The sequence below is a fragment of the Homalodisca vitripennis genome, chromosome 4 (assembly GCF_021130785.1).
Source record: "Homalodisca vitripennis isolate AUS2020 chromosome 4, UT_GWSS_2.1, whole genome shotgun sequence".
NCBI classification, from domain to species: Eukaryota; Metazoa; Arthropoda; class Insecta; order Hemiptera; family Cicadellidae; genus Homalodisca; species Homalodisca vitripennis.
This window is the reverse complement of record NC_060210.1, coordinates 165,188,650-165,214,965: the sequence shown is the minus strand read 5'-3', so window position 1 is coordinate 165,214,965 and position 26,316 is coordinate 165,188,650. Positions and strand designations below refer to the sequence as shown.

Here is a 26,316-nt window from a genome sequence, read left to right as displayed (position 1 = left end):
AATCATTATTCTTCTGAATTTTCTCGAAAGAACATAAAGTACTCATCCATGTGAGTAGTGTAGTCGCGGAGCCTATATACCCGTATCGTATAACTACGAAATTTCTACATAAACTGTGTATTAGTTTATTTTCATGTTATTACTCTACACTTTGCCGTTTTAATGTCTACTCATAACGTTTATTCAGATTTATCAGTTATAAACAAGTAAGATACGTTGTAAAGATAATTGGATTTAAAAATAAATTAGTAGTTAAAAATATCGATAGTGTTCTCCTCCCGACAGGGCTTCCTGCAGCGTAATATTTCATTTTTGTGCATTTAAACTTCAACCGCGTCTATGTTAACGGCTACTATACAGACAATAATTACTTACTTAGATGTGTGAGCCCGCCGCAGTTATAGAGTACAAGAACTCAATGTTGCTCGTCCTAACCTAACCTCAACTATACCCAGGTCAAATTGTCATTGCACACATAACAAAATGTGTTATCGCATAGCATATATCCTATCTAGTTTATTGAATTTATTTTGTTTATTTAATGATAATCAACTCTATGCCTCATTTGTTGCCCTAGGATTGCGTGAAGTTTATTTACGAGGATCTAGAATTTAATACTCCCCAAGGCTTATCGTGAAATTGTTAACAAAATATAATGCATTGGCAAAGTTGCCACGTAAAGCTATTGAGTTATTTTTTATATTCAAAATCTGTTATGTGCTTAGGTTTGGACAGAGGGACAGGCAATCCGTTTTAATAGTTTTAATCCGTTTTACAGAAATGTGTCTATTATATTCAAACACGTAGTGGGATTTCCGGGAGGGTTGTTAAAAATATGTTAGATATTTTCATTTAGTTGTTTTGCCAGAAGTTATTAGTTTGGCCAAGAGAGAATTTCCCAAAACAAATATTAAAGAGTTCAACAAGAAATTCCATCTAGCCCTTTGGCTGCTAAGAATTTTTTGACATGTTATCCCAAAAGTGCTCAGGTTTTTTTCAAATGTTATCCCAAAAGTGCTAAGCCTAAAATGGTGAATTTGTAGAGTTTTACTAAAAAAAATCATAAGTTCCTCAAATTTTAACCTATTTTATTGGTTTATGTTTTGTTTTGTAGTATAATATATGTAAGAAAATAAAAAATAATACATTTCGAAAAATACAAAACTATGTAAACAAATAAAAAAATAATGTTTTTTGTTTTTTTTTTAACTTTGACACAGAAAAACATAATTAAATTTAACTTTTATTTTTTTAAATACGTTTGTACCTAAAACCATATGTTGTTTTGAGTACATACTGAAATGTTCATGCAAAAATATAGATTTTTACTTATGTAATGGAAAAAACACAAAAAAACTTACCCTGTGCTATTTTTTCAGGGGTCTATATTTAGATCACAGCTGTTTTTGCCGTTAGTGTACTATAAAAAAACCAGCAAATACAAGTGTTGTTATTATTTTTAAGGAAAAGTAAACTTATTCAACTGTCATTTACCGCAATCCTCGTGTAAATAACGTAATATTTAGCGCTGGAAAAAAAAATTCGCAACAACGAAATATCGTTCCATAGTATTTTTCGGAACAAAGGCCAACTACGATATATCGTTGCATATCATTTTTCGGCACGATTACCAAAAACGACATATCGTTGCATAGCAGCCAAAGGGCTAGGACTTCGATTTTCTTCTCGCTCGTATTACATGTCTTCCGGTGCCGTGTGTAATAGAATCAAAGGAGAAATAGTTGATAAGTACTTAGTTAATACGTAAGTGAACTGATTTATACATCGCAGTCAGCTATTACCATTATTTTACATACTATGGAAAATATTAAGAACTGTTATTGAACGTGTTATGTAATACGTTTTTAATGTAAAATAAGCATTAAAATATATTAGATTTAATTAAAAAGGTGGTTTCTACAGTAGAGACAACACTAAACTATGTTTTATTTTGTTTCAGGTATATATGTTAAATTGCAGTTGCGTAAGTGCAGAATTCTTAAGTATATGTAAAATAAAATACTGTAAATCATTAAGAAGGCGCTTTCAAATTTCAGTCATTTATATTACTAAGAGTTAGAGTAGGGAATGTGTGTTATTGTTAATATTATGTTAACCGAATGCATGAGATAGTCTGCTACATAGCGTGCAGTTTACTACATACTGTACTGTACATTACAACAACTATAACTCTATTCTAGTCTGGGACTGACACACTACTCGCCACGCCCCACACCTGGCCATCATACCATGGTCTCTAGCCTGCAGACATAGCGTGCAGTTTACTACATACTGTACTGTACATTACAACAACTATAACTCTATTCTAGTCTGGGACTGACACACTACTCGCCACGCCCCACACCTGGCCATCATACCATGGTCTCTAGCCTGCAGACATAGCGTACAGTTTACTACATACTGTACTGTACATTACAACAACTATAACTCTATTCTAGTCTGGGACTGACACACTACTCGCCACGCCCCACACCTGGCCATCATACCATGGTCTCTAGCCTGCAGACATAGCGTGCAGTTTACTACATACTGTACTGTACATTACAACAACTATAACTCTATTCTAGTCTGGGACTGACACACTACTCGCCACGCCCCACATCTGGCCATCATACCATGGTCTCTAGCCTGCAGACATAGCGTACAGTTTACTACATACTGTACTGTACATTACAACAACTATAACTCTATTCTAGTCTGGGACTGACACACTACTCGCCACGCCCCACACCTGGCCATCATACCATGGTCTCTAGCCTGCAGACATAGCGTGCAGTTTACTACATACTGTACTGTACATTACAACAACTATAACTCTATTCTAGTCTGGGACTGACACACTACTCGCCACGCCCCACACCTGGCCATCATACCATGGTCTCTAGCCTGCAGACATAGCGTGCAGTTTACTACATACTGTACTGTACATTACAACAACTATAACTCTATTCTAGTCTGGGACTGACACACTACTCGCCACGCCCCACACCTGGCCATCATACCATGGTCTCTAGCCTGCAGACATAGCGTGCAGTTTACTACATACTGTACTGTACATTACAACAACTATAACTCTATTCTAGTCTGGGACTGACACACTACTCGCCACGCCCCACACCTGGCCATCATACCATGGTCTCTAGCCTGCAGACATAGCGTGCAGTTTACTACATACTGTACTGTACATTACAACAACTATAACTCTATTCTAGTCTGGGACTGACACACTACTCGCCACGCCCCACACCTGACCATCATACCATGGTCTCTAGCCTGCAGACATAGCGTGCAGTTTACTACATACTGTACTGTACATTACAACAACTATAACTCTATTCTAGTCTGGGACTGACACACTACTCGCCACGCCCCACACCTGGCCATCATACCATGGTCTCTAGCCTGCAGACATAGCGTGCAGTTTACTACATACTGTACTGTACATTACAACAACTATAACTCTATTCTAGTCTGGGACTGACACACTACTCGCCACGCCCCACACCTGGCCATCATACCATGGTCTCTAGCCTGCAGACATAGCGTGCAGTTTACTACATACTGTACTGTACATTACAACAACTATAACTCTATTCTAGTCTGGGACTGACACACTACTCGCCACGCCCCACACCTGGCCATCATACCATGGTCTCTAGCCTGCAGACATAGCGTGCAGTTTACTACATACTGTACTGTACATTACAACAACTATAACTCTATTCTAGTCTGGGACTGACACACTACTCGCCACGCCCCACACCTGGCCATCATACCATGGTCTCTAGCCTGCAGACATAGCGTGCAGTTTACTACATACTGTACTGTACATTACAACAACTATAACTCTATTCTAGTCTGGGACTGACACACTACTCGCCACGCCCCACATCTGACCATCATACCATGGTCTCTAGCCTGCAGACATAGCGTACAGTTTACTACATACTGTACTGTACATTACAACAACTATAACTCTATTCTAGTCTGGGACTGACACACTACTCGCCACGCCCCACACCTGGCCATCATACCATGGTCTCTAGCCTGCAGACATAGCGTGCAGTTTACTACATACTGTACTGTACATTACAACAACTATAACTCTATTCTAGTCTGGGACTGACACACTACTCGCCACGCCCCACACCTGGCCATCATACCATGGTCTCTAGCCTGCAGACATAGCGTACAGTTTACTACATACTGCACTGTACATTACGCTAACCACAAAGTTTGGTACAAAGTTACCAGGCTAAACTCCATATACGAATAATAGCCACGCCGAACACTTCATTGGATTGTTTATCTAAATGTGATAGATTTGTTGGATATTGTTTACGTGATTAGTTACTACTAAGAAAACAAGTAAATTCGTCGAATGATAATACTTGTTAGATAGCCAACAGCTTAATTAGACGTGACGTAGGAGTTGTCAATGTCGTGTGCATGTAAATATAGATGGTTTCTACCCGATCTCGTCGTCACTCAGTCGCACAAACATCTACTATACATTTCGACTATTCGGAGTAGTTGAACGATTGTTTAGCATACATCCACATGTAATCGTTATCAACAATATCTTGTTGTTCAATTACTAAAATCAAAAGTTATATAGCAATAGTCTAATCTCTCATAGCCATGCTGGTTTGAAGAAGTAGGATGGCAAACTGTTAGAAATTTAATGAAGGTGCACACAAAATGATTTTATTCACTACAATACTAAGAATACGGTTCATTCTAAATTATATTGAGTTTAGAGGCTCATATGTTTGGTTCTGCCTCGTAACTGTGGTCTTCTAGATGGAATATGCACCAAATGGAAATTTCACAGAGGCGGTGATATCATTTATAGGTTTGCGAAGATACACATGCAAACCTGCATGTTGAGGTACTTGATTGTAATCTGGAACTCTTCGACTGATATGAGAAGAATGTCGATGTTTTGCAAAAAAGTTTTTACATGTGTTTACATTCACAGATTTCTCGAGCGACTGCTTAATTATAGAAAATCGCTTGACGAGAGCGAGATACTCTCATTATCATAAGTGACTATCGGGGAAGAAGCCATCTAAAACTGTCCAGACTTTTCAAAATTTTGCTCGAGTTAGACCTCAAATCACTTTAGAACTTCTAGCGAAGTCCCTTTTACAGCATTTAATCATCTGCTTTAGGTACAATACATTCCATTGTAATTCGCAGTTAGATTGGCTTAAAAATGCTTAGATTACATGTTAAAATTTTGTCCTTTTTGAAGGTATATTCTACCTCATACAAACGACAATTCCTAAAATAAAAGCTTCAGGAACTGTCGTGTATTAGATATAGATTACCATAGATCTTACCCTTACAAATAACAGAGTGCTTGATCGAAGGTGGCTTAATTTGTGCTCTTAAACGTAATATTACAATAACAGAAAAATATCAGAAAAGCCAGTTGTGTCTAAGATACTAAAGTAAACATCACCAGAAATTTAAAAAAAAAAACGAAAACCAATTACAGGAACTAGCTTTGGGCTTTCAACCCTGCTAAGTAACGAGATATGACCTCGCTATTCGTCTACAGAAGAGAACCACAGAAAACACTCTTATCAGACGATTGTGCTGCTGACCACACCTAAAGGACATTTCCCAGGCTCTAGCTACGAGTAGGTTGAATGTGTGTTACCCTGATGTGGAATGTCTGAATTTGGAATGTTGAATCTGGATTCAACAGTTTGGACGCTAAGAAGAATTAGGTGGAATAAACAGAAGCAAGGCTATCCGAGAAACGACATACCGCAGTAGAAGGATGGTTGGAGGGAGGGCAACGCAGCCTAGCCTGAAGGACGTTTTGGTTTGGAAATATCCTTCGCTGCGCTGCTGTTGACTAATCCAACATTCATTATCCTGATTGCTTTTCACAGTTGATGATTCCTTTGAAACATCAATATTATATTTTATTATTCTATAACATGTTTTACGCCTACTAGGCAAATACTAACAGACCAAACTCTCTGTCAATAAATAATACTTTCACACCGATCATTACAGTATTTGGAACATCAACATTATATTGTATTCTTATACAACACATTTTTCTCCTACTACGCAAATTCCATCAAACCAAACTCTCTGTCAATAATACTTTCATACCGATCAATACAGTATTAGCATAATATATGTGGATGACAAGTTACAAGAATTCATCATTTTTCATAAAAAAATTAGGATGACTTCTTAAATAATATTAAAAATATATACAAACCTCTTCCTAGGGATACAATTTTGGTCACAAATAAAGTCACATATTTATACACAAAACCTAGAATACGATGAAGGAATTGAAGCTGTAATGCACTACCTTAAAGAAAGACAAATTTATACAAATCATAGCAGTTCAATTATTACAAAACTAATCCATTTTGTTCTTACAATGAATTGCTTCCGTTTTCAAGATAGCCTACATTTTTATGAACAACAAAAAGGCACAGCCAATGGGGATTCCTGTGGCTCTGGAAAATGCCAACCTTTGTATGGGAAAACTAGAATCTTTTTGGGATAAATAATTTAAAATATTTGTTATATTTAAATGAATTTAGCAAACTAAAATTTACATTTGTATCCTCTTCTATATCAGTAAAAGGAAGTATCTTGAGACATGGAAGTATTTATTGAAGACTAGTTGTTACCAGCGCCTTTGCATGCAATATTTAGCACTTACGAAATACTACTACTTACTTAATATGATAGAGTTATATACATTTTTTCAAACGTATGTAGGCATACATCATTATTTCAGTGTTAATGCTTAAGAGGATCAGAGTTTAGTCTGATTCTTATATCATGTTTTGCACGTGTAGCATAATTTCTGGTTGGAATTGATAATACTTCTGACGCCACAACTGAGTTTACCTTGTTGTCTCAATCAAGAAAATGCAAATTCGTGGATCTCGGATAAGTGTTTCGGTCTTAAAGCCTTTCTTTTTAGCCCTTGTCATATACGGAAGGTCTAAGATATTCCCGGTGCCGTTGTTGAGTTTGTCTTGTAGTCCCGATGAAGAAGATATATGTACATACGTGTTACTGACATACAAGTCTGCTTTGGTTAAAAGGTATATATTTCCGGTCCAGAATATTGGTACAGGAAGTACATTAGACCGGAAGTAGACGCTTTTCGCTGAATAAGAATTTTCAGACCTATGCATGTATATATTTTCTCGATTGGGCTGATACGTAAAGAAGTAGATTCATTTTTTAAAATTAAAGTTGGGTTCTTTCTCAGACCGAGTATGTATATGTTCTAATTGATAATTGATTCGATTCAGAAATGCTTCTTCACACGCATAAAAACTACTTTAGTCTTTCATTTCAGGGCCCCAAAATATTGTTCTCCCTACGTAAAGTCCAACTATTCAGAAATAGATCAGGAGATTGTAATATTTTCCAGTGATCATCACTTTTTTCAGGAGTTAATATGCTACCCTGCAGAGAAAAGAAATGTCTATGGACGTACCTGTAATTTAATAGGAAATCAGGTGTTAAGCCGCGGATAACTGCTATTTTCTTAATATTAATATATCGGCAGGAAAACACCTGAAAATTTAAATCTGTGTACGTGAGAAAATCTCATTAGACGTTTAGCATCAATTTACCATTTAAAAAGGAAGATTACACTATAGCATTTAGTATACTCTGAAAGCTATCCATTTAATTTAAAGTTTTAATTTCGGTTTGATAGTCATATAAATTAATTTTTTAATCACTTCCCTAGGTAATAAACACTATTAAGTAAATAATCTAAAATAGGATGTTTAAAACTCATACGTTTTTTTCTATTTAGGGAATGAGTAGATGTTTTGGCTAAAACAATAACTAAAACGTAGAACAAATAACTAATTTGTAGAAACCACTTACATACTATCTAAATATGTATCAAATTTTCAAAACTGTGGATTTGTAATGTGTTTAGTGTTTTAAAAATTACGTAAAACATTTAACACAACATTTACACAATTAAATAAATCGTTTAAACAAAAAGAAAAAACTACTTGCAAAGTAACGAAATTTCTACATTTTTTAAAGTGTTACGACCATATTAATATGTCATCATGTAGTTGTTATACCATCAGAGTTGTACAAATTAACCATCTAAACTACTACTACTAAAACCATCTAAACTAATGGTACATCTACAGTTTGATATTTTGTTATGAAACAACTTTAACGAAATATATATTTCTTCCAACTGCGGGAAAGGGACATTTGACATTAAAAATAAATTGCCTTCGTCATGCCCCAGATGAGTGCTCCATGCCACGTGGGTACCTTATACAGAGGAAACGTATGTGTAAAGTTAAAATTATGTCGTGTATGTCATTGTTATTCTTTTATTAAAAGATTGTCTTCGATTACGTGTGATTTGATATCATACAATAATTATAGAAATGTTATGTTGCGAGAATATTTAGCTCTCTTCTTCTAACGTTGAACTTTAAAACTTACAACTAAGTAGTAATACTGCGTGAAATGCACACAAAGCGAGTCAATTCAATAGTGAGTCGATTTAGAAAACCCTATATCTGGAACGAAACACAAAGTAATAATGCGACTAACACAAAGCGACTATTAGATCTAGTTTAGTACACTCTTTGAGTTTTTAATCATTTCCAACTGTTACAGCACCAGGTTAAAAAGATTTGTATACTTGCAAATTTACAAGTTGTCATAATTAGTTGTGGTTAGAAATTAAATTCTAGTTTATAACAGTTCCGAAATACTCATGATTTGAAAGTAGTGTGCCGCCAAAGAAGAGAAGGAAAATGAAGGGTCGGCTAACAGGGGCAGAGTGCGTGCCTCGTGCAAATATTTCAGTGATGGCAACTAGGGTCTCGGTAGGGTAAACTGAATGATAACGATAGCCGTTGTGGGGTGGTGGGGGAAGGGGTGGGTAGCGTGTAGTTGTCTCTGATTGGAACCCGGTGTTATCATTGCCAGCCATTGTACTATGTTAATTACTCTGTAACCACCCTGAGAGCGCCGTAACTCTGCACACCAGTCACTTTCATGCCGCCAACTTCCACCTCATTCTCCACACAGAGTATGTCTACAGTCTACCATGTAAATTACTCTGTAACCACTCTGATAGCGTCGTAACTCTGCACACCAGTCACTTTCATGCCGACAACTTCCACCTCGTTCCCCACACAGAGTATGTCTACAGTCTACTATGTTAATTACTCTGTAACCACTCTGAGACCGCCGTAACTCTGCACACCAGTCACTTTCATGCCGACAACTTCCACCTCATTCTCCACACATAGTATGTCTACAGTATACTATGTTAATTACTCTGTAACCACCCTGAGAGCGCCGTAACTCTGCACACCAGTCACTTTCATGCCAACAACTTCCACCTCATTCCCCACACAGAGTATGTCTACAGTCTACTATGTTAATTACTCTGTAACCACCCTGAGAGCGCCGTAACTCTGCACACCAGTCACTTTCATGCCAACAACTTCCACCTCATTCTCCACACAGAGTATGTCTACATCTACTATGTTAATTACTCTGTAACCACCCTGAGAGCGCCGTAACACTGCACACCAGTCACTTTCATGCCAACAACTTCCACCTCATTCCCCACACAGAGTATGTCTACAGTCTACTATGTTAATTACTCTGTAACCACTCTGAGAGCGCCGTAACTCTGCACACCAGTCACTTTCATGCCGACAACTTCCACCTCATTCTCCACACAGAGTATGTCTACAGTCTACTATGTTAATTACTCTGTAACCACCCTGAGAGCGCCGTAACTCTGCACACCAGTCACTTTCATGCCGACAACTTCCACCTCATTCTCCACACAGAGTATGTCTACAGTCTACTATGTTAATTACTCTGTAACCACCCTGAGGGCGCCGTAACTCTGCACACCAGTCACTTTCATGCCGACAACTTCCACCTCATTCTCCACACAGAGTATGTCTACAGTCTACTATGTTAATTACTCTGTAACCACCCTGAGAGCGCCGTAACTCTGCACACCAGTCACTTTCATGCCGACAACTTCCACCTCATTCTCCACACAGCCGTATGCCTGATGTGCACTGTTTTAATAATCTATTCCTAAGAGTGTTTTAATTCTGCACATCATGCTCCACACAACAGTATGCCTGCTGCCTAATACGTATGTTAATTACTCTCTAACCATCCTGAGAGTACTGTGACTCCACGCCGACAAACTCATTCTCCGCACAGCAGCGTGCCTGCTGGGGATTACCTGTTATCTCCTTAGGCAGTGATTATTTAAAAGTTATTTGTATTAATGTGACCTTGTGTATTGGATTCTTAACGAAAATTGTCGTCTAGTAATTTATGAAATCCAACAAATACGAATTTAGACTTGTGATTTTTGAGTATTTACCCTACATGAGGTTAGCGTACAATCTGCGATTGATATAAGTGTAGACAAACGATGTTGGCGCCAATACTTAATAGTATATTTTACTTTTTGTACACAGAGTAAGGTTCAGATTACCCAAATTACAGCTGAAAGATATGAAGGACAAGTGCAAGAATGCGAGGTTAGGCCTTGAGCTATGGTCACTACTTACTAGTAACTGTAAACACACGCACGCATACATTAGTACAGTCCAGTCAAGGTTGACGCCTGCCGCTCAACTGTGATTGGTAGAGGAACTTGGAAACATACACGCATTCGTTAACTATAGGAATTCATACCTGAATGTTGTGGGCGTAACTATTGTAAAGTAATCACTGAACTCATTCACCCTAACTTTGTTTTAACAGGCAACTCTTCATGATAAAGTTATCTAATTTTTATTGTAGCTAATTTAAAATATTCTGATGTAAACATCCCACCTGGGTCATGCGTTCTAAACGTTGTGTTCTTCGAGACATTTAAAAGTGATTTATAATTTAAATTCGATTCACATCAAATGTAAAGGAGACATAAACATTTTATTTGAAGCTTAGAATAGCAGATATTCAGTACAAACTGTTAATTTATTCCTAAACATTTAACTGAATATAGTACTGAATATTTGCTTGTCCAACAGTTTTTTTTAGTATAATGTAATACAAAATAAAATATTTTAACGTCTTATTAAATTTAACTTTACAAGTTATTATAACTTAAGTTACATATTACAGCCACCAAAAACATTGTTTCACATATTTTCATTTTATTGGACATTACAAATACAATCTTTCAATATATTGATATAGGAAAGTATATTGTAATGTTAAGTAATTTCCCCAGGCTGCGTTAGGGTTTATGTGTGACAACCAACTATATGGAAGTAAAATAATTATTAAAAAGGAACGGTTCAAAAGTACCTTGAAGACGTTAAAACTTCAATAGGTATTATAAGTGACATAAGTAATGGTTTGAGATTGAAGGATTACGAAGGTGTCAGTTTCATCATAGTCAATTAATTGACATAGTTCGTGAGTAGGAGAAGTGACGAGCGCTTTGTTAGCAACGATGGCGGTCTCGTTCAAACAGTTTCGGCAAACCGTGGCCCAACTTGCTACAAGATATGGCACGGTGTACTTGAGGTTGAGCTGTAATACTAATCGAGGCTGACTTAAGAGCGCATCGTTAGTTAACAGCGGTGGCGATCTCGGTGAAACAGTTTGGTGTATAGTGGCCCAACTTGCTACACGATGTGGTGCGGTGTACTTAAGGTCGACCTGTAATACTAATCGAGGCTGACTTAAGAGCGCATCGTTAGTTAACAGCGGTGGCGATCTCGGTGAAACAGTTTGGTGTATAGTGGCCCAACTTGCTACACGATGTGGTACGGTGTACTTAAGGTCGACCTGTAATACTAATCGAGGCTGACTTAAGAGCGCATCGTTAGTTAACAGCGGTGGCGATCTCGGTGAAACAGTTTGGTGTATAGTGGCCCAACTTGCTACACGATGTGGTGCGGTGTACTTAAGGTCGACCTGTAATACTAATCGAGGCTGACTTAAGGGGACATGGAACTCAATATTTTGTTTTTTTTTAGGTTTTTATTTTTTTGCAAATTATTATAGTTTGATTTGTTACAAAAAAAATGATACCACTCCCACATTTCTATGACAACTATAACCCTTATAGAAAAATTAAACAAAATATCTTGTCCCGTGCAATATTCAACCGATCCGTGATGACAAGAGGTGTAAGATATCTGACTTACTTAGGGGACGGTGACTCTAAGAGTCATGCAGCTGTCAATGAATCAAAGCCTTATGGAGATATAAATATAGAAAAGGCTGAGTGTATAGGACATGTTTCCAAAAGGATGGGGTCGCGACTTCGAAAGCTGTGTAAGACAACGGGAATATTGAGTGATGGTAAAGCACTTGGTGGAAAAGGTAGGCTTATTGGCCCTGAAATAGATACCATTCAGTCCTACTATGGTAATGCCATAAAAAAACAACAGGGATGACTTACTTGAAATGAAAAAGGCCATATGGGCAATTTTCTACCATAAAATGTCAACAGATGCTAACCCTAAGCATACTTTATGCCCCGAAGGAGAACTTTCATGGTGCGGTTTCAACCGAGCAAAAATAACTAAAGAGCCATATTCCCACAGCACTCTCTTCCTGAAGTAGTTTTAAATGCCATCAAACCTGTCTTCAATGACTTATCAAACAACACTCTTCTAAGTCGATGCACTTTAGGTCGTACCCAAAATCCAAACGAGTCATTGAATGGAGTTATATGGAAGCGCCTGCCAAAAACTGTATTTGTAGGTATGACAACCTTAAAAATAGGAGTATATGATGCAGTTATTAGTTTTAACAAAGGTGCTTTAGGGAAACTAGATGTTTTACAAGCTCTTAAACTAAAATACAGTGATAATTGCAATCTGCGCCTTCAGAAAATTGATAGAAAAAGAGTGTATGAAGCTGAAAAGAAAGTTCAGGATTCACAAAAGAGGAAAAGGAAACAAAAGAGGATGGCTAAAAGGAAGATTGAAAAGAAAGATAAGTTCAAGGACTATGAACCAGGAATGTTTTAATGCTGGTAAGTTACAAAAATTTTAAATCTAGTATAATCTCTTACTTTAAACTGCGTTAACCGAAAATTTCATTTTCGCACACTTATGCCCGGTTTTCTCAGAAACCGTTCAAGATAGAAGCTTCAAATTTTTGTCACATAATTATAATGCATATTTGTACAAATATACCTATTATTATCTTGGTATCTGTTTTTTATTGGAAATATATTAATTAAACATGTTAAAAAATAAATCTTTAAAATGGTACTTAAAAAAAAATTTTTTTTGAGAGGTTTAAAGAGAGATATTTATTTGAAAATAGGTCTGTTTGTAAACCAAAAGAGGTAGTACAAACTGTGAAAATTTCATAGGTCTATCTCCAATGGCCTCTGAAAAAAATGGGCATAAAAATAGCAAAATTAGCATTGTCGGTGTAGGGTGTACCATGTCCCCTTAAGAGCGCATCGTTAGTTAATAGCGGTGGCGATCTCGGTGAAACAGTTTGGTGTATAGTGGCCCAACTTGCTACACGATGTGGTGCGGTGTACTTAAGGTCGACCTGTAATACTAATCGAGGCTGACTTAAGAGCGCATCGTTAGTTAACAGCGGTGGCGATCTCGGTGAAACAGTTTGGTGTATAGTGGCCCAACTTGCTACACGATGTGGTACGGTGTACTTAAGGTCGACCTGTAATACTAATCGAGGCTGACTTAAGAGCGCATCGTTAGTTAACAGCGGTGGCGATCTCGGTGAAACAGTTTGGAGTATAGTGGCCCAATTTGCTACACGGTGTGGTGCGTTGTACGAGCGAGGTAGGCATGTGATACGAGGCTTGGCAAAGTGATGGCATTAACACTGCTATCTCTTGCGGTGAGACAGACGATTGATTCCAAGCAGAATAATTTGATATTAACGGAAAGGTAATTGGTGAGGCATTGGCAATTTTACTTGATTGATAATGTAAGTGAAGTCTGAATAGCCAGTGAATAGCTCCTGACCTCCACAATTGTCCATCGCCACTTCCGGCGTGCCTCCATTCAGCCAATCAGAACATCCTGCTTGCGGTTAACTCTTGTATCTCGCCGTGCTAAAGGTGGGGAGTAGAATTTCTCATTACAGTATTAACTTGCAACTCTGATTTAATATAATTGTGTGTAAGTCATCACAAAACTGTGCTATAATTTTCTGTTGTCTTCATTGTAAGTCAATTAATCGCTTCAAATTAAAGTCGGTGGTTATTTAGTGGCTTAACTGTACTAATAATAAACTTATAGCCACCGTTTGAGTTTTTATTCAATTTTGAATAACATGGTTGCGAGTGCTACCGTTATAAAATTACTTCAATCACAATCTTTGAACGAGTAAAAGTCTAGAGTAATAGCTGTTTGCTATTATATACAGTTCATTCAAAAAGCAAATATTTTAACTTTTAAAAATATGGTTACGCAAATAACACTTTACAACATGAATATATGCAAGATAATTGCTTACAAATCCAAACAGTGGTATGATTTTTGAAACTGCTCAGTGTTTTTATTAATGCAATGACATTCTGTTATGTCGATTTAAAATAATTCTCTGTGTCTATGTACATTTTTATCGCATGTAGCCTATATAGCTCACATACATATATCATATTTTGCAATTATATGAGTTAGTTCCTTCTTCCTAACGTGAGTAGAGATTGCACTGTACCCAAGCCCAGTTAGTAACCTCTACTCTGTCTTCCACTAGCCGCTACCACGCCTGGCCGCCGTGTGCCGATCTGATAAGAGAACCAGGCCATATCCTCTGCTCCGCCGCCCACACCCATGTTTCTGGGACTTGTCACTCGTTCTGGACAGACAAGGGCGAGTCAGTGAGACGTGGTACACCCTACTCGGCTAGCTCTTAAGAAACAATACTGATGTCAAACCCTCGTAGACCCTGTCGACTCTATGAACCACTTACTGAACCACTTAATTTACGACGGATGGGACACATTCCAGCCAAAACTACGATTTACAATCCTCCCTCACTGTCAGGGTACGCTGCGTAGGTGCTACCACATCGCCGAGTTGAAACAGTGCCACTCATTTTAATACCAAACGTGGATTATTAAAACTATCATAACTAATTCATGATCATCATACATTAAAATCATTTCTTAATTTTGTTTCAACTGAAGAGAATACCTTTTCTGAAACTGAAAACGTTTTGAAATTACACAGTCGTCATTCTGAGAACGTTTGCATACATTATTTAAAGGAAATTGGTTGCCTAAATATAATTATTTTATGTATAATACAATATAAATAAACCTTTTAACACTTTTTTGTAAACTTTTATTTTTGTTACTATGTACATTTCGAAAACACTTTTCAAGGCTACATCTCTAATTATTTTACTAACACTATTCAATTGTAGCATTGCAAAAACATTATACTGAGAAATTAGAAAGAAATCTTTATTTCATGACGTGAATGGCCCAGACATCGAACTGTCACAGATAAGCTAGGATATGTGTGTCACTGTGGACAGGACAAGGAGGGGCGTAGGCGTGTTAATGAGGATTTTGTACAGGCGGATTCTTCAAGGATTTACTGTCGAATCATAGACCTTCTGATAAGTTCAATAACTACTTAATAACGGACCTAATCTTGGTTCACACTGCATTTCACAGCTTAAAAGTAGTTAATTAAATTCAATGATTACATGGAATACATCTCATTGGTGAACAAATTAGATTAAATTAGAAATTACTAACTAACGAAATGATCTTATAAAATCAGTAATATGTAGTTAATGACAACAATATTATGAAAATAAAGTAAACTGAGATATACCTGAATTGGTATGAAGGGGTAGCATTGGGGCTTGCGTGTTCTGGCGCCATATAGGTGCCCAGTCACTCAAGAGCTGTAGTTCTGCACGCTACTGCCCCACGACGATGCGGACTTGCTCGCTTCTCTTGTAGGCCTTAATGAGCGGCAAGGTGGTTTTATATATACGTAGACACATGTCTGAAGTGGTATGAAGGGTAGCATTGGTGGTTGCGTGGTCTGACGTCATATAGGTGCCCAGTCACTCAAGAGCTGTAGTTCTGCACGCTACTGCCCCACGACGATGCGGACTTGCTCGCTTCTCTTGTAGGCCTTAATGAGCGGCAAGGCGGTTTTATATATACATAGACACATGTCTGAAGTGGTATGAAGGGGTAGCATTGGTGGTTGCATGTTCTGGCGCCATATAGGTGCCCAGTCACTCAAGAGCTGTAGTTCTGCACGCTACTACCCCACGACGATGCGGACTTGCTCGCTTCTCTTGTAGGCCTTAATGAGCGGCAAGGCGGTTTTATATATACATAGACACATGTCTGAAGTGGTATGAAGGGTAGCATTGGTGGTTGCATGTTCTGACGTCATATAGGTGCCCAGTCACTCAAGAGCTGTAGTTCTGCACGCTACTACCCCACGACGATGCGGACTTGCTCGCTTCTCTTGTAGGCCTTAATGAGCGGCAAGGCGGTTTTATATATACATAGACACATGTCTGAAGTGGTATGAAGGGTAGCATTGGTGGTTGCGTGTTCTGACGTCATATAGGTGCCCAGTCACTCAAGAGCTGTAGTTCTGCACGCTACTACCCCCACGACGATGCGGACTTGCTCGCTTCTCTTGTAGGCCTTAATGAGCGGCAAGGCGGTTTTATATATACATAGACACATGTCTGAAGTGGTATGAAGGGGTAGCATTGGTGGTTGCATGTTCTGGCGCCATATAGGTGCCCAGTCACTCAAGAGCTCAAGAGCTGTAGTTCTGCACGCTACTACCCCACGACGATGCGGACTTGCTCGCTTCTCTTGTAGGCCTTAATGAGCGGCAAGGCGGTTTTATATATACATAGACACATGTCTGAAGTGGTATGAAGGGTAGCATTGGTGGTTGCATGTTCTGACGTCATATAGGTGCCCAGTCACTCAAGAGCTGTAGTTCTGCACGCTACTACCCCACGACGATGCGGACTTGCTCGCTTCTCTTGTAGGCCTTAATGAGCGGCAAGGCGGTTTTATATATACATAGACACATGTCTGAAGTGGTATGAAGGGTAGCATTGGTGGTTGCGTGGTCTGACGTCATATAGGTGCCCAGTCACTCAAGAGCTGTAGTTCTGCACGCTACTGCCCCACGACAATGCGGACATTTTCACCTCTCTCTTTTGGGCATTGTTATATATAAAGCCGGTTTATGCAGTCTGTTTTGTAGGTAGTTTGTAAGTAAAATAATAATTCGCAATTTTATCAGGATGTCCTTTAGAAGTTGAAATGGCGTCCATTCGACAGCGCGTTGCCAATGGATGATAAATGCGTTCAAGTCAAAACGTACGTTTATAAATCTATTGACAGTGGATGAATAATGTATGAAACAAAATACGTTGGAACTTTTTGAAGCGAATGTACATGAGCAGGTTGAATAATATTGGCCTTGAATGTATATTGTTGCTCGGTCTCATTTGAATATGCTTATTCCTGCAAATTAATATAGTGTTCTTAAAAAAAATCTAGTATTTTGGTAATAAATTAATTCTATGGACAGATGTAATTTATTCATATAGGCTACTAATAACTGTGTACACAGCATGTGTAGCAAGATTAAATCCAAAATGACAAATACGCTACACAAAGCTGATTTAGGAGTAAGACAGAGTCATATAGATTTACAACTCCACGTTTGTCACGCAAAGATAACAGGGACTGCTGGCTCAGATATTGTGTTCTGTTGTTTGTACATTTGTCTACGAGGTTTTCTCTTTTTTAGTTATGTGAATTCAGCTCTACAAGATTGACAATCTCTATTGAATGACTAACTTTGGTTCAAACGGAGGCACGAGATTTAATATGAAATATTATTTGTCGTTTTATAGTTACATTGAATAGAGAACATATGTGTTTGAATGGTTAGTCATTCTAGTTGAAGACCCCAGACCCCATCATTGTACTTGACGGTTTAGTCATTCTAGTTTATGGACCAGTCCTTCTAGTGGTCCAGTCATGCTAGTTCTTGTGAGTAGTCTAGTCTGAAACATGCTTGTGCCTAGTGGGTTGTGCTTGCGTGGATTGCTTGTCACAACCCTGACAGAATGTGAGTGAGAGTAGCACAGTAATTTCACCAATTTTCTTTCGCATTGTCGTAAATGAGACAAAAAATAATAACACGCACAGCTGTTTGTTTACATTCTGAAAATTACATTATAATTATAGATATGTTATGCTTTCTCACCTTCTAGATGTGTTTACTGGAATTAAATATTACACAATTATTACTGTATTCCACAAACAATTTATGCAAGTTTTTTAATCTCAGGTAACTGAACATTTTAATATGCGTTTTGTGCAGTCTATGTGAGTTCAGAATTAATTGTGCATAGACTTAGAAATGTATACGTATTCTACAATAAAAATTATTCAACTGTTATATGATTCCTATATTGAAATCAATAACAATAACGAACCTCATAAACCAGACAATATCCGTGATTTTGATAATTATGTATAATTTATATGTACTGTATATATGAAAATCCCATACTTATTTAAGCAATGTGTGAATATTTCAGAATCTGCTCTAACCATTTTGTCCATATTCATCACCCGAAGGGATTTTGATGCCATAAAACAATCAGGGCGGCTGAAATGTTCTAGTACAGGATTGTCTCGTTTTAATTGCCAAGACAAGTACAGAGGTTAAGTAAGAGCAAACACTTGGTCGTATTAGAACATAGCAATTGTACTGAGTGTGCTACGATGTGTACCATGGTGACACGTGGATGTTTTCATTCTTAGATCGAAGGATTCTATACCACAATACAAATTTAAGGTCAATTTACATATTTCTTCTGCAGGTTTCCTCTTTGTAGTGGGTTTTATAAAATTTGATGTTACACCTTGGTGGTTCCCACCACTTTGGTACCAGTAATAGAAATACGCATGGCAACATTGCACCGTTATAAAATAAACCCTCTTATTAACAACGAATTTTAAAAGCAGATAGAAGAGAAGACATTGGGTAACAATGTTCATATTGCAATGTTTGTTTGTTTTGACTCAAGAAGTTTTTGGGATACTAATATAGGAGGATTGGCATGAGAGTCTCGATTATTTATCCCATATCCATCAGTAACGAAGTCTAGGGTCAGAGGACAAGGGGCTATGTCATATTAATAAGGCTGTATGTTCAATGGTCGGTTACAAATAATGAGCTCGTTCGCCATATATAATGTAGTGGCGCAACTTCTAGCTGTAAATTGTTTAAGTTCCACCGAAAACCTTAAAAGCAACAGAGTAAGTTAAAACCAGCGTGATTAGTAGGTCTTACAATAATAATATTTGTCATCAAAACTGTCATTACGTACTGAAAATATTATGTACTTTTTGGTTTGTACTTTATGTATTTCACAGTGAGCACAAAACAAACAAAATATTTAGAATCACATTATATTATTCAATTACCACAGATTAAACGTATACGATATATTTTTAGTGGTTGTAACGTTTGTTTAATGGCAATTGCGTAGCTTTCCAATAGTCGCCGCCATAGTGAAACCTGTATTGAATCTCACGCTAAATTGACGAGGCATTAAATATCTCAACCAGAGGTGATTGGACATAAAGCGTACAGTATTGGTGGTATGAAACTACAGATCTCGTACGTTGTAAAATCATAGTAGTGGAACATAGTAAAACAAATCGATTTAATTCGATTACTTACTATACAATTGAAAAAATACATTTCCACTTGGAAAATATTTTAGTTTGGGTAATTGGTCAAATACGTCGTACGGTTATGCCGAGTATAGGCCGGAGGAGGAGGGGGGCGACAAGTCTGCAGCAGTAGTCACCGAGCAAGTGAGGGCTTTCACCCGAGATGAAGCTTTATAGATTATTTATTCAGTAAATGAACGGAGCCAATGTTTTTGCTAATCGGGTCGGTTGGAAAGTCGCATTCCGTAATATGCCGACAGAAAGTGGTTTGACCGTGTTCTCTACATGCCTTCTCGGTGGTGCAGGGAGTGTCGGGTCAGAGCTTCCCCTACCCGGCCAGATAGCGAGGGTGCACCAGGATGAGGAAACTGTGAAAGACAATAATGGACAATAACATTACGTATTGATTTGTGGTAACCGGATATTCGGGAACCTACACCGTAGGCGACTTTTAGCACATCTTTGAAGCTGCGTTCATTCATAATATCGACCACTCGACGATTTGTTTTCTTCATGCAGTCTGGACAGTCTAAACATTTGCAGAAATTGTTCTGTACATAGCGCTGAATAAGCCATATTTTCTAAAGAATGTAAAAACTGTTTCAACACTAATTGAGGTAGATATAGTGGGGAGGGTTCATTCAATGTGATTGTTGAGTTTAGTCCAATTTCCTCAACTCACACCAATAGTGTTATCGTTTGAAAAATTAACTATAAACTCTTTATCTAACAATTTGTGAGGGCTGTTTTATCGATTTTGATTAATTTAAATTTGATCTATATGCAAGCAAATCGACGAAGAGAAAATATTGTGAGAAGTAGTGGCGCAGCTGTAGGTGTGACCGAGGTAGAGGTAGAGATAGCGGTCATCGACAGGTACCGACCGCAAATACAAGGTCGTCTCCTGGCCCGGCCCCCATCTTCTATCGCTGCCTACAACAGTACCCTTCCCTCAAGGGGAGTATACTGCAGAATATGTGGTGCTATAATCGTTTGCTAACATTGAATATATATGGTAAAGAATATGTATATTGTTTTTATGATTCCTCCTTGTCCTTAAAATATACTCTACATTTGCATTAGGTTAAATAGTAAATATGCGACAATTTTATTGCTCGATATTTATAAAAATTCATGTTTTAACCCCTGGATTGCAATAAACAAATGTGTTTTTAGATTGTTAATGTAAAGGTATGTAAAAACCTATTGAAATACTGATATTAGCGCTGCCTTGTACCAGTACATTGGTTTGGTGCCAACTTACAGGATGACTTATTAGTTTTGTTCGCACCAACTGACCAATTTTTCATTACATCGAACCAATCTCTAGATTGCAAGGCGCTTAATTTTATATAAAATTGATCAAAACTTACTTTCAAAAGTAGCAGGTCTCGAACATTTTGTTGAATAGTTTTGTTTTGTAAAATACTGCAACATTTTGTAACAACGTTTTTAAATGCCAGCTGTTCTTAGATAGGCTATGAAAATTAATTAGAGGATACACATGTATTGCTATGTACTTATTCCACGCATATAGCATTCCGAAGTGTGATTTATAGGTTTAATTACCGGTTGAAAACTGTGGCTTTTAAATTTCATTCGCATAAAAGGAGATTATGTACTTTTACAAGTGTAATTTTACAAGTTAAAATTATGTATTTCATATTTGTTTTTGAGATTAAACTAATAAAAAGATAAAGTTGCTTGAATAAAGTATAACTCTACAATTTGAAATTAAATATACAGTATTTTGTTGATGAAAATGAGAAAATAATTATTAAGTTTTCTGTTCATCGAGCGGTTAAAATGAAGTAACCAGAGTAGTGCAGCTATCCTAGCCAGAGTGTTCCCCCAGACTTACCTAGGTCTGGTTTTGGGAAGAAGGCTGACGTGGGATTGCGTGTTGGCAGAGTACATGTACCAATTTGGGGGAGGGGGTTTTTGCGTACTTTCGGGGCATCCGTCTAAGCGTACATATGTATTAATGTACGGTTTTAGTTTACCGTAACGAAAGAAAACACACACAAAAAAAAAAAAAACAATAAAACTGCAATTAACCATTACGATTTGTTTAGTCAAATATTCCCCATTGTTGTACACTCCGAACTCGGCGAGCCCTAAAATGAACACTCCCAACCCTAGCGCTCCTCTCCTGTTAGGTCTCTTGAAAGTCGGTTGATCTCCCAGTAGACAGTAAAGAGGTATAATGTCAAACGGTGACGTCTAGAAGAGATTTTGAATAGTGTCCTGTCACTGCCTTAGGGATGATGGATCCGTGATCGCTCGAAGTCTATCATTGTGGCGACAGTTGTTGGAGACTGGACAGGGCGTATCCTGATCCCTGAACACACTGTAAGAGCTAGGAGACCTTGGGCCTATTGTAGTCACTATCGTAAACAATCCAGATATATTGGCACGGTATAGATGTAAATCGTATTGATGTTGAATACAAGTGTTTTATCAAATTGTTAGGTAGTGAGGTGTCAAGTTAGTGTCCGCTTAAGGTTTCAAAAACAGCCTGCCGTGTGTCAGCTATTGAATAGTTGAATATTATTGAATACTTGTGTTTTTATCATTGAAATCTTTTTTCATGGCAGTTTGTACTTCTGGTCATAGTTCGGGTCATGTTAATTTTTTTAAATGAAGTTTCAAACCATTTATGTATAACTTTATTACTGTATCTTTCAACAATTCCCCAGTTAAACAGTATCAAATAAGTGCTTAAAAATACTTAGGGCAGAATTTACCTTTAAAATTTAACTTTTTTACTGCTTGTTTTAGTTTTTATTTATTTAGTTATGCTCAACATGGTAAATATAATAATTTGTATTGTTATAGATTAGGAAATGTTCGAGAATATACTGTAGTAGTAATTATCTTTTAATCAAGCGAGACGTTTTCTGACACTAAAAAGAACAGCTTTTTTCCTTCACGTATAAAAATAAATATTTAAATTAAGTTGTTGTTTTTTTTTTAACTTTTCCCCTCTCCGCTTCAGAAAGTGCAAAAAGACAGGTCTAAATAGTGGCATAGGCCATATTATACTGTTTTATTTCTTAGTGTTGCAAAAATAAAGAATTGCAAGACACAAAGTCAATTTTGACAAACTCATCTTGTTGGCAGACAAAAGTTTTTCAGCCGAACTGTGTCGTTTTTGCCAGTCACTAAGATAACTCTAGATTATTTACGGGTTGTTTTATTTAGATTATCATTCTGTAATTGGCTGTAATTAGTGCTTCCATTTATCTGTGTTGCCCGCTTCTACTAGATCCTCCGTTAGTATTATTATTTGTTTTTGCCGAAAACAAACGTTGTGACATTTCATAAATCATTCCTTAATAAATATGATACAAATCACTAAAAAATATAATAATATAAAAAACTGTTAGATAATTTCTTGTTTATGTTAAGATCTTAACGTAGTATTTGGTAGTCTGTCAGTCTATCTAATCTGTAGCAGCATATATAATAATAACAAAACATAATTTTACAACTTCTTGTAAGTAGTATAAACAACAATATAAAGTAATATAACATCTTTATTCTCCTACCCAATCTTCTAACCCATCCTATTGAGGTTATGTAAAGATAATTTTTAAAGTCTTAAACAATTTTTATTACTTTTTTAGTAACGGCATTGTGCTTTAAAGTAGACTCTGGCTGTTTCAAATAATACATTATCATTAATCAGCACTATTTCTGTAGACGTACTTATATTCTTTTATCTTATTGATTGTTGCAGCTTGGCATTCACAAACATTACAATTAATTAAAATATGGGATGTCCAACCGTTCTCGCGCCAAAATAAAACCTCTTTGTTAAATAAGAATTATATTTAGTCCAGCGCTAGTATTAAACGCACTAAATAATAAATTACGACGTTTTACATCGAAATTACGTACACCACGTGCTATAAAGCGAACGTTTCAACAGGGAAAGGCTCCCAGTGCGGTATTGCTCTGGTGAACGTATGTATGTCTTGTTGACGTTGTAGTGGCGTATTTTGTTGTGGTTAGGTTGGCAACAGTCAGCTGGTCCAGACGACCTTGAGCAGTGTTGCGGTAATTGGTCAAATGGCGCGGCGTGAGGGTGCAACGTAATCCAGTCTCTCATCTCTTTGCCACAATTCTGTTGTGGTTTAAGACGTAATTTTATTCGTACATCTTCGTTTAAACTTGTACTGATTACGATGTTACATCCTTTTGCTTTTGGCATTTAGTGCAAATTTTATCATTTGTAATAAATTTATGATTCTGGAAGTTTATGCAATAATTTATATTATATCAGATGTTGCAAAGAATATTTTTATATTCAATACACTCAGATTATTTCTGATGTCAGATTTATTTTTAAACGGATTTTTTAAACAAAAAAAGAATTTCGTTAAACAAAACATTAATAACTCTGGAATAAAAATAGTGTCACATGTCTTGAGTGGCATTATATCGGAAATTTAATTGCTTTATTTTTATTCGTGTGTGTTTGTAACCTCGTTTTTATATTTCTTTAGCAAGTAAAGAATTGAGTATGTGTCGATAGGAGAGAATATAAATTGCTAGATGTGATAGGAATGCTACGAAAGTTTAACAAGTTCAGACATGCTGCTAGTTTAAATGAACAATTTTCTTAATAGTTCTAAAGAGTAATAAATAGAGTAATGTTTTATTGAACTACATATATATATATATATATATATATATATATATATGTATATATATATATATATATATACATATATGCAATGCTAGTTTGTGACATTTCTTTTGTTTATTTTAAGGAGTGTTTGATAACTTTGAACGCATAAAATGGACGTTTTTAATACAATCATTAATTAGGTTAAAGTTAAATATTATTTACTTACAAAATACATAAAAAAAGGTTTAAAAAATTACATACTAGTTTCAAAAAATGAATAATTTACTATCACAAAATGGTGTTATTTTCTATCGATCTGTATATTGCCTGTATGATTAATAATACATCTTTTGATATTGGTTGCTTCATAATTTTGAATTTTACGGTCACAATCAGTTTTTTTAATTAAATTTCAATATTAATATAATTCATCACGTATTTAGGCACGAGTCACAATATCAATAATAATAGATTATTATTGGATTCGTTGAACGAACATTGATCATAGCCTAGTACAAGTTAATTGTTTAGGTACTTCATTTCTAATTGTTAATGTTTGGTGTAGACATCATTGTGTTAAATATTACATAAAAATCACGTATAAATAATGGATACTTGTTTTGCAAAATCGATTGGGGAAAGAACGTTACATTTCTTCATACCGTAAAACGTTGAGAACCAACCGTAAAGATTTACTTGAGCTCTCAGTGGAAACTTTGGCACTCAAGTTCCGTCAGGAAATCCCACGGCATCAAACGCACATTTGTGTGTAATACATCTTTTCAAATACAAACATGCCAATTCTCATCCATATTGCCAGGAGATTATTCAAAACAGACCCGTAATTTAGCAATCAACGAACTTTTGGTTACTAAACTACGCCTTTTAAACGCTACAATAGAGAACTTCTTAAAACAAATTCCAACTGAAGAAAATATTTATAATAAACATTAAGAGTAAAAGTCTTGCCATATTGGTCTACAAAAAATGCAGTAGATGTACTAGGAAGATTGCAAATAACATAAAGCTCCCTTCTCATTTGCTTTTGTATTACAGGATCTAGAGTGTAGAAAATCTAAAGACACTGTCATAAGAATAATGAAGAACATTATTGATAAATACATAGTTTAAACGTCAAGTACTATCAAATTGAAAATCAAAACGTATATCAGTATTAATTAACTACTGTAGAGCAATTTACGTTTTTATAGCTTGTAGCACAATTTCCTTAGATGTGCGATAGTAAAAATATTGGTCAGTTTTAGCTTAATATGGGGGTTTAATGGCGATGTAATAAAACAAGAATTGAAGATTAGGTGCCAGTCCTTGTATACGTTCCTGTTGTTATAGAGCATAGCTGAGACGCCTGGATTTTCGTCGCCGCAATACAGATACAGTGATGTAGACCGTTTTAGCAGGCGCTGGACACACATACAGTATATTCAATGATGAGTGAAGAGAAAGGTTTCAGTTCCTATTCTTATTACTTACTAACAGCAAATGAAAAGAAAAACTTTCTGTTCCTACTCTTACTGACCGATTGCTATTAGAACATTTTCACATATCTAGTGGTGAATGAAGAGAAATACATTTATGTTCCTACTCTTACTGACTGATTGCTATTAGAACATTTTCACATATCTAGTGGTGAATGAAGAGAAATACATTTATGTTCCTACTCTTACTGACTGATTGCTATTAGAACATTTTCACATATCTAGTGGTGAATGAAGAGAAATACAATTTATGTTCCTAGTCTTACTGACTGATTGCTATTAGAACATTTTCACATATCTAGTGGTGAATGAAGAGAAATACATTTATGTTCCTACTCTTACTTACTGATTGCTATTAGAACATTTTCACATATCTAGTGGTGAATGAAGAGAAATCAATTTATGTTCCTACTCTTACT

At 36.6% G+C, this 26,316-nt stretch overlaps 1 protein-coding gene across 3 annotated transcripts in view; it reads left to right on the top strand.

Annotated features, from left to right (window-relative positions):
• Nucleotides 1–26,316, top strand: part of LOC124360530 (beta-1,4-glucuronyltransferase 1) — a 54,288-nt gene that overhangs the window by 7,217 nt on the left and 20,755 nt on the right. The window contains exon 2 of one of the 3 annotated variants that reach the window (XM_046814237.1): nucleotides 1,961–1,984. The exons of 1 other annotated variant lie outside the window; for it this stretch is intronic. The gene's annotated coding sequence lies outside the window, so the exon portion shown is untranslated. Of the gene's footprint in view, nucleotides 1–1,960; nucleotides 1,985–23,760; nucleotides 23,912–26,316 lie in introns of those variants that run through there. One more of the 3 variants, XM_046814238.1, reaches the window with a different exon arrangement.